Below are 10,612 nucleotides of genomic sequence, written 5' to 3' on the forward strand. Positions count from 1 at the left end.
CAACCAACGCACACAGCACTCATCCTGAGAATTATAGTAATTTCTTTCATTTTCTTATATGTACTATAACGTTTAATACCTCCACTAAATAGGCCCTTGGAAATGGTCCAACCTGCCTCAGCATAGGGTTTGAGGCAGGACCCTTTTGAGTCCCAACTCTCTGCCACTTACAAGTTATGTACGATTGGACAACTTACTTAACTTTTACAAGCCTCAGTTTCTTTTTCTGTAAATTGAGGCTAATCATACCTACCTAATAGAATTGTTGTAAGCATTAAATAATGCTTCCTGCACAAGTCCCTTAACACAGTGCTAAATACATAAGAAGCACTCTATAAATGTTAACTAACTATATATATTTTTTTAAATGTTAAGAAGGGGGTGGAGGGGTGCCTAGGTGGCTCAGTGGGTTAAGTGTCCAACTTCGGCTCAGGCCATGATGTCACTGCTCGTGAGTTCGAGCCCCGTGTCGGACTCTGTGCTGACAGCTTGCCCTGGAGCCTGCTTCAGATTCTGTGTCTTCCTTTCTCTCTGCCCTACCCCCACTCTCTCTCTCTCTCTCTCAAAAATAAACAAACATTAAAAAAAAGAAGGGGGTTGAAATGTAAAGATGAAATTCAAAGGGGCCTATTCATCCCATTGAAATTAGCTCAGTATTGGAGTGAGTTAAATGTAATTGTCGGTATCTGACAGGTTTTGACCTATAGAAATGGCAGTTTTATCTGTTTAATGTCATTGTGTTCAAAGAAGCACAGAAAATGAATAAGCTTGATGATTAAGAATTCTGCAGGATGAAGGAGTGCCTGGGGGGCTCAGATGGTTAAGCATCTGATTCTTGGTTTCGACTCAGGTCACGATCTCACGGCTTCATGGGTCCGGGCCCCCTCATTGGGCTCTGCGCTGACCGCACAGAACCTGCTTGGGATTCTCTCTCTTTTTCTCTCTTCGCCCCTCCCCCACTCACTTGTCTCTGTCTCTCTCAAATAAATAAAATAATTTTAAAAACGTAAGAAAAAAAGAATTTTGCAGCATGGCGATTCTGTGCAGAATGTTCACTATGTCCTCCCCCTGTATCTCTCAGTTGCTTCCATACCTGGTTTAAGATGGAGGTGATTACTGAAAAGCTGTCTGCACTAGAATACAAGTTCTTTAAAAGACAGTTCTTGTGCCTTGCTACATTTGCTCCTGGAAATAAAGCCTCCTTAACATAAAAAGCTCAATATCATATAAAGTATAGAAATTCCCTCAGGAGAACTCTTAAGAGACTCTCAAAAAGGACAAAGGGAAAAGAAAGGAAAAATATTGCTCTTTACTTATGTGTTGTTTTGCCTTTATATGTCCCTGTGGTTTTCCTAAGCGGGAATGATCAGGTCACCACCTATGTTGGAAGATAATTTTATTTTCAACATGTTGGTCAAGGCAGCTTATGTCCTAAAACTCTTTCCACTGGGAAGAAAGGAAAAAGAGTGTGCTGCGTCTTCCACACTAGCGTCAGAAGGCAAGAACTTTGGAATACACACCAAGCATCTCATTTAGAGACTTTGGGCAAGAATCACAAAGCACTTGGACTTGTGGCAAAAGCCAAAATGAAAGTCAGTTGTTTCTTCTTCTTTTGCCAATTCCAGTGGCAGGCTCTGGCCTGCAGATCTCGGGATTTTTAAATGTCTTTCCAGCACAGAACTGCTTTCATGTTTGTATTCTTATTGCTAAATCTGGACCTCTTCTCACAGCGTCCTTCTTGCATTGTGTCCAGGAGCCCTTTTTTGTTTGGAAGTGTTCTGAGTTTTCTCTTCATGGAAACCAACGCCCCAGTTTGCACTGATGTAAATGTCCTTCCTGCCTCCTACACTGTGGAGCACGGCTTGCCAAAATGCATTAAAAAGCGAATCCATTTGAGTAAGGGCCATGAAATCAAACTGTTTACAAGCCTTCATGTTCTTGATTGAATACTTCAGAATTCCATTTTTAAATCTTTCAATATGGAAGCCATCAAGAGACTCTCACCCAGCCACAAACAACAACAGAGGGTAACAAAATCCTAGCATTACTGATGTCCTGAAGTAGTTGTGATGCCCTTATCTTCCAGATGTCTTTCTTCCTCATTCACTTGATTGTATCCTAAAATTAGGAAGCCTGTGAAATCTTTTGCAGGCAGAAGATTGTTTGCTGTCTGGAAGTTGGAAGAAGAGCTTGGAGTCCAAGCTTAGTACTGGTGTGCATCCGTTCTCCTTCTTCAACAGACACTGAGGGTACAAAGACAAATGAAAGACTATTCCCATCGGAAGGATCTCTCATCCAGTTAGTGAGGAAATGAGAGAAATGAAGGATCGGGAGGCAGGCACGCAAGAGTTGCCATGGGAAAACTAAGGGAGGTTACCGAAGGGTTGCAGGAGAAGACATTTTACCTACGTCCCACAAGACACCAGGAAAAAAAAAAAAACATACAGATGTAAGATAACACATTTCCAACCTAGGACAAAACAAGTGTGAAAGCATATGTGGTGGTTGTTTTAGTTCGGGCTGTTATAACAAAAGCCCATAAATGGGGTGGCTTATAAGCAACAGAAGTTTATTCCTCACAGTTCTGGAGGCTGGAAGTCTGAGCTCAAGGTGCCGTGGTGGGCGCGTTCTGGTGAGAACCCCCTTCTGGGCTGCAGACTGCTGACTTCTCACTGTGACCTAATGTGGTGGGAAGAGAGCTAGAGAGCTCTCTGGGGTCTCTTTTATAGCACACTAATCCCACCCATGAGGGCTCTGCCCTCATGACCTAGTCACCTCCCATAGGCCCCACCTCCTATGGGGGTTAGGATTTAAATACATGAATTTGGGGGAGACAAATACAAGCAGTCATTTCATAACAGTGGTGATGGTGCACTGGCTCTCAAACTTGTAACCACAAGACAAATTTTAAAAGATACTCATGCTGGCGTTTCATCCTTAGAAATTCCACTTGAATTGGTACAGCATTCGTTCTGGGCACTGGGACTTTTAGAAGCTCCACTGGGTATCAGAATGTGCTGCTCATGTTGAGAACCTCAGTTGTAAATTTTCCTCTATCTGGACTGTAGAGCTTGTGGGGGATGAGTAGAGAAGGGACTGATAAAGTAGGTGGGGTTCACTGCGTGAAGCTCAGACTTAAAGTAAAGGTAATGGGGTAGTCCTCAAGGACGTCATACAGGTAAATAATAAAATCGAATTTGCTGATTAGAGCAAGACCTTAGCTAGGTGGCAGTTGAATGGATTGTGGACATGACATTGTGAGTATATTGTGGGTGGGGTGGGAAAAGGGATAATCCTTGGGGGAAAAAAAATAGACTTCTCAGAGGAAGGCTGTGGTTGGAACTCGGGAAGGACCTGTTGACAGGTGGCACTAAGGCAGTGCGAGGGCTGCACATTGCAGCCTAATACAGCAGTGACAGATGAGCATAGGAGTCCTTACCTGGGTAATTCCACACATACACCCACATTTTCCAAGGCTTCAGGATAAAGAAGAGGCTTTTTTTTTTTGTTGGTCTACCTGGATTACTGTCCTTTGTGCTTGTCTCCTTTTTGCTTGTGGAGAATAATCCTCGAGGAACTGCAACTGAGCTCAAAGCTAATCAGAGTGGTAAGCATCTTTTAATAAAGAAAATGAGGTAATTCGACAGGGCTTTCGTTCCTTCCTTCCGTTTTGCAAGCCAAGGCACATTTCTTTGCTTCTTCTATCCTTGCTCCTCTGAAAACACTGCAGCGATTAAAAAAAAAAAAAAAGGCTCTTTTGTCTGAGTTCTCTGAGATTCTCTTCCTTTATTGATAAAAATGTTACCAACCAATAGGGCGGTTTCATCAGTCCTAAGTACCCCACCAGCTACTTTGGCCTCCAGGCCGTGTCTCCTGTCCTGCAGAAGAACTGATTTCTTCTGGTTCAGTCCTTAAACAGCTGAAGAACTTGCAAGTGCCCTATCAGAATAATTATGGCCAGAAGAGATGTAGCAATGGTGTGTGGCTAATTGGCAGGGTGAGCTCTGGCTTATGTAACGGTTACCTCTGGCAATTTGTCCTAACACCCCTTTTGGCAGCAATGCCGCGGTATTTTTAATGGTAAGAGCTTGGCTAGCATTCAGCCAATGAGCTTGTTCATTTGGCTGGCTGCAGTTAGAGTTACTGTTTCTTTCACCTTGTTTCCAGCCAGACCTGGTTCTGTAAATATGTCACTGGGGGTTTGGATGGAGCTGTGTTCTGCCTCGGTGCCTTAAATCCATTATTTCAGTTCAAAAGTCGTTTTACCTTTACACAAAGAGGTCCCGTGATGGATCTGACCTTAATCCCGGGTGTCAGTTGGACTTGTAGAGAGGGAGTCAGGTGTTCCAGATTTTAATGACACTTTACAATTTGCGAAGAGGATTTGAGGATTGTCAACGGAGAGGAAAGCAGCCTGGCCCTTGGGTGGGGTGGATTCCTTAGGAGTCGCCTTATGTCCCTCCTGCCAGTCATCACCTGGTTGTCGTCAGCTGCTGGAAAAGAGGGGTAATGTTTCCTGACGGAGTGTGGAAAGGGGAGAGGAGATTCCATTTTCCAGGATTCAGTATCTCCTCTTTACCTTTATCACCCCTGCCAGGATTTGTTCTGATGTTGCCAGTATTGACTATGGATAAAGAATAGAGAGCTTCCTTATTCACCCTTAGCAGACCTATGCATTTTCTTGAAAATGGACTTTAAGTCAGAGGGAAAAACCAGATGTACTGTGTAAGATATGCACTTTAAAAGTTACAAATACTGGGGCACGTGGGTGGCTCAGTCGGTTGAGCATCCGATGTCAGCCCAGGTCATGATCCCGTGGTTAGTGGGTTCGAGCCCCGCGTGGGGCTCTGTGCTAACAGCTTGCTCAGAGCCCAGAGACTGCCTCGGATTCTGTGTCTCCCTCTCTCTCTGCCCCACCCCTGCTCACTCTGTCTGTCTCTCAAAAATAAATAAATGTTAAAAAAATTTTTTTTAATTTAAAAATTACAAATACTGTTCTTTTCAGAGAGAAAATTAAACCTTCTTTCATCTTAATTTCTCTGAGGAATTGAGACAAAGAAAACGGGGAGAACTGGTTAAAAGTAGCATGAGAAGACACGCCCCCTCTTCCGAGATCCAGACAGGCAAAATAAAATAAAATCACTATTTATATTACTGCAGGTAATTTGGGCCACACAAACATATCTTGGATAAATTTTGAATGAGTATGTTTAGAAGTATTCCCAATCCCAAATGATAATAAGCGGCATATCTGCCAATCCCCATAATGCCAATTTTTTCATGTATTCTTACTATTCTGATGATATCATTGCGATTTTTTTTTTCAATTAGGTAGTGATGAACTATGTAAAACCTGCTAACCTCCATTGTAGCGGAAGATCCAGATATGCCTCCTATGGCATCAGAGGCAACCCTGGGGACTGGGAAAAGAGAATAATGAAAGAGCCCTGGGACCCAGCAAGAGGCAATCTGTTACCTTAACTCTCCTCTATCTTTAACCTTGCTCAACCAGGTTGATGGACTAGTCAGCACCACCACTCGAATTACTTGGCAAAGTAAATTGATCCAAATCCTGTTGAAGTAGTCAGCATTCTCAAGCGGGAATTAAAAAAGAAATCTAGTTGGCATGAGCCTAAATGGGTGTTTTTTCTGGCACACATGTGCAGGCAAAGTAAGCTGAAATTATAAAAGTAAATAATTCATGAGCATGCTTAATGCTTTCTCTGGAAGCAATGATTATTTTATTATCCAAAATTTAACCCTTTAACATGCATCTCCAGAGGTAGATTGGCTAGGAAAATCTCAAAGGAAAATTGAATGCAATATGCCTTTTTTCATACGCTGATTTTTTTTTTTTTCAACACTGAGTTTTCTCTGGCCAGTGGAAAAAATGTAATCAGCAACTCTGTACAAAGTTTACTGCTTGGTGAACTACCACAAAATGAAGGTACATGTGCATGTCCCCCAGATAAAGAAATAGAACATTTCCAGAACCTCAGAATTTGGAGCTAGAGGTCCCAACTTTGCAATAAAGGAAGAAAAATAAAAGGTAAACAGTTTTGGAAATAAGGAAGGAAATCATCATTTTTCATACTACTTGTATATGTAGAAAATCCAAAATTATCTACAAATAAAGTATTATAATTATTAAGCAAATTTATCAAGGTCACAGAATAGAAAGTCAATATGCATAAATGAACTACATTTCCATATCCACCTAGAAAATAATTAGAAAGTGAAATTTTAGAAAATAATACTATTTATAGTAGCATAAAAACCCATATCTAAAGTAGTAGTTTTCAAGGTGTGGTTCAAGGAGCCCTGGGAATTCCTAAATTCTATTCAGATGACTATTTTTTATTCTCCTTTCATGAGTGGACAGTACAGTTTTCCAGAGGTACTTGATGTGTGATAATACATCAAATTGAGTGCAGAAGTAGATTTAAGAAGCTAGCTGTTTTTTGTTACATAGAGCTTTCAAAGGATTTTCAAAAATGTAAAACAATGCCAATATTTTCTGTTTGATTATACTATCATTTAATAGGAGATGTGTGTTAAAAATTTCTATAGAGTTGTAAATTTGTGTATTTTTCCTTTTAGTTTTGCTAAGATTTCTCCTTTTACTTTCAGACTTACTTTATAGATCTTATTTTATAATTGTTTTATCTTCCTAGTAAAATTATTATGAAATATTCCTCTCTACCTTTATTACAGATTTTTGCCTTTAAGGATACTTCATCTGGCATTATTTATCTGCTTACTTTTCGTTAGTGTTTTCATGATATCTTTTTTTAAATCCTCTTTTATTATTTCTGTGTCCTAATATAGAAGTGTTTCTTTTATAAGCAATGTATATTTTGTTTTTTCTTTTTTATATTTATTTATATTTATTTTTATGAATATAATTTGTCAAATTGGCTTACATATACCCAGTGCTCATCCCAACAAGTGCCCTCCTCAATGCCCATCACCCATTTTTCCCTCTCCCCAACCCCCCACCCATCCTTAGTTTGTTCTCTGTATTTAGTAGTCCTTTGTGGTTTGCCTCCCTTCCGTCTCTGTTTATATCTTTTTTTTCCCTCTTCCCTTCTCCCATGGTCTTCTGTTCAATTTCTCAAGATCTACATATGAATGAAAACATATGTTATCTGTCCTTCTCTGACTAACTTATTTCATTCAGCATACCTTCCAGTTCCATCCACATTGCTGGAAATGGCATGATTCCATTCTTTCTCATTGCCAAGTAGTATTACATTTAATATATAAACCACATCTTCTTTATCCATTCATCAGCTGATGGACATTTAGCCTCTTACCATAATTTGGCTATTGCTGAAAGCGCTGCTATAAACATTGGGGTACATGTGCACCTATGTATCAGCACTCCTCTATCCCTTGGGTAAATTCCTAGTATTGCTATTGCTGGGTCATAGAGTAGCTCTATTTTTAATTTTTTAAGGAATCTCCACACTGTTTTCCAGAGCGGCTGCACTAGTTTGCATTCCCACCAACAGTGCAAGGTTTCCATTTCTCCACATCCTCTCCAACATCTGTAGTGTCCTGATTTGTTCATTTTAACCACTCTGACCAGTGTGAGGTGGTATCTCAGTGTGGCTTTGATTTGTATTTCCTTGATGAGGAGTGACATTGAGCATCTTTTCATGTGTCTGTTGGCCATCTGGATGTTTTCTTTGAAAAAGTGTCTATTCATGTCTTCTGCCCATTTCTTCACTGGATTATTTGTTTTTCGGGTGTTGAGTTTGGTAAGTTCTTTATAGATTTTGGATACTAGCCTTTTTATCCAATATGTCATTTGCAAATATCTTCTCCCATTCTGTTAGTTGCCTTTCAGTTCTGTTGATTATTTCCTTTGCAGTGCAGAAGCTTTTTATCTTGATGAGGTCCCTATAGTTCATTTTTGCTTTTAATTCCCTTGCCTTTGGAGATGTGTTGAGTAAGCAATTGCTGTGGCTGAGGTCAAAGAGATTGTTGCCAGCTTTCTCCTCTAGGGTTTTGATGGTTTCCTGTCTCACATTTAGCTCTTTCATCCATTTTGAGTTTATATTTGTGTATGGTGTAAGAAGGTGATCTAGTTTCATTCTTCTGCATGTTGCTGTCCAGGTCTCCCAGTACCATTTGCCAAAGAGACTGTCTTTTTTCCATTGGATGCTCTTTCCTCACTTTGTCAAAGATTAGTTGGCCATACACTTGTGGGCCCAATTCTGAGTTCTCTATTCCATTCCGTTGGTCTATGTGTCTGTTTTTGTGCCAATACCATACTGTCTTAATGATTACATCTTTGTAATAGAGGTTAGGGTCTGGGATTGTGATGCCTCTCATTTTGGTTTTCTTCTTCAATATTTACTTTGGCTATTTGGGAAGCAGTGTATATTGTGATTTTATGTTTGCAATCTGTCTGAAACTTTGACTTCTAATTTGAATGTTTAGTCCATTTACATTTAATGTAATTACTGTTATAGTTGCATTTATAGCCATAATCTTGCTATTTTTTCAACTTTCTCTGTATTTTTTCTCTCATTTTTTTAATCTCTTTTGATTAATTGATTTATTATTATTTCATTTTCCCTTCTATGCATTATTTCTTTGCTACCCCGAATAGTACAACATTACTCTTTGACTTGTCAGAATCTAATTCCAATTAATTCTATCCTTTCTCTTACAATGTGAGAATCTTACTTTCTGTGATATTTTTATTACATATTTAAATTTTACATGTGTTTTAAACTCAACAAACATTACTATTGTATTAATAATAAGTACTTATTTATACTTACTCACATCTTTACTTTCTTTGTTACCTTATAATCCCCGTTGCATCTCCACTTCCTTCTGGGATTGTTTTCCTTATGTCTAAGTAACTCTGCATGTATTTCTTTTAGTGTACCTGCCAATAATGACCTCTCAGTTTTAGTTGGCTTGGCATGACTTTATTCTGACTTTATTCTTGAAGAATATTATTCCTAGGTATAGAATTCTAGGTTGCCAGTTATTTTCTTTCAGCATTATCAAGATACCATTCTGTTGTCATCTGACCTCTATAGTTTCTGCGGAGAAGTCAGCTCTCAGTCTTCCTGCTGTTCCTATGAACGTGACAGGTCTTTTATCAATTTTCAAGCTTATGTTTGACAAAACAAATATCTTTATCATCTATGGATCTGTTTTAGTTATCTGTTTCCCTTTTGTGTTTTGATCAATTGATCCTGTGTTCTGGTATGCATGGTAATATTGTATGGACTGCTAGATATCATACATAAGTAATTGGAGAGATTCTGAATGGTGTTTTTCCTTCAGATAGTATAATTTTGTTTTTGAGAGGTATTTTGATAAGGGGTCGACTATATAATAGTCTGGGATTAAGCTGACCAAATACGAATTTCATTCTGTGAAATTTGATCTATTTCCAGTTTACCTTTGCTTATATTGAATAGTTTTATAGGAGTCCTAATAGAAAGTTTATGATGCTTACTAGTTCTGCTTCATTTCAGTGGGTGTTGAATTCTATGTCTCTCTTGTATTTATTGAAAATATCAGTCACCAGTTTAGCTTTACTATCTCTTTCTGTTTGGTTTCTGAGATTCTTGGTTCCAGCCTAATTTTTTTTTTCTTTTTAATATAATTTATTGTCAAACTAGCTAACATACAGTGTATACAGTGTGCTCTTGGTTTTGGGGGTAGAGTCCTGTGATTCATTGCTTATATACAACACCCAGTGCTCATACCAACAAGTGCTCTCCTCAATGCCCATTACCCAATTTCTCCTCTCCCCTCCACCCCCCACACCCCTCAGTTTGTTCTCTGTATTTAAGAGTCTCTTATGGTTTGCCTCCCTCTCTGTTTGAAGCTATTTTTCCCCTTCTTTTCCCCCATGGTCTTCTGTTAAGTTTTCAACTTCCACTTGTGAATGAAAACACATGATATCTGTCTTTCTCTGACTGATTGATGGAACTGGAGGGCATTATGCTAAGATTCCAGTCTACTTTTGAATGGCAAATGCATCCAGGGGCAGAGTAATTAGAATAGTTGACTCACCTTAATGCATTTCCTTTTTCCTGGGGCCTTGAACACCTCAAGTCCTGGTTACTGGGTAGTTCTCTTGTATCTTCAGTTAAAGTGCTTCTTTTTTGTTTATCCAGATTTTCTTCTGATTTTTGGTGTGAATTTGGTTTGATATTGGCTAATCTGGAAGTAACGTCCCCAGAAAGCATCACTTTCTCTTCCATTCCTTCGATCTATTCTGTTACCAAAGTCTGGAACTCTCCATGTAATCTCTGAAATCTGACCCTTCCCCTTCATTCTGAGTGCCACACACTTGAGTTCAGGACATAATCTTCTACTACCTGAATTATTAACAACGGCCAGCTAACAAATATGTCTGCCTCAATCATTTTGCATTCATCTTAAATATCACTTCTGGGATGAGCCATAAATATCCTAACTAAACCTATCTTAGAATTTATATAACCTATAAAATAAAAAGGCAAGTTGTATAGGAAGTGCATGGGCATTACTCTGGATAGATGCTGGTACACAATTAAAAGTTACAAAATTTTGGGATGGTCAAAGAATAACAACTGAGTAAGATAAATGCACA

At 39.1% G+C, this 10,612-nt stretch overlaps 1 long non-coding RNA gene across 1 annotated transcript; it reads right to left on the bottom strand.

Annotated features, from left to right (window-relative positions):
* Nucleotides 1-1,379: 1,379 nt before the first annotated feature.
* LOC109499436 lies at nt 1,380-4,082 on the bottom strand. Its single transcript, XR_002156712.3, has 2 exons — nt 3,440-4,082; nt 1,380-2,243 (listed from the first exon to the last, which is right to left on the bottom strand). It is a non-coding gene; the product is annotated as an uncharacterized LOC109499436 (long non-coding RNA).
* Between the last annotated feature and the right edge of the window lie 6,530 nt (nt 4,083-10,612).

Source organism: Felis catus, chromosome B1 (assembly GCF_018350175.1).
Source record: "Felis catus isolate Fca126 chromosome B1, F.catus_Fca126_mat1.0, whole genome shotgun sequence".
In the NCBI taxonomy this organism is placed as follows: domain Eukaryota; kingdom Metazoa; phylum Chordata; class Mammalia; order Carnivora; family Felidae; genus Felis; species Felis catus.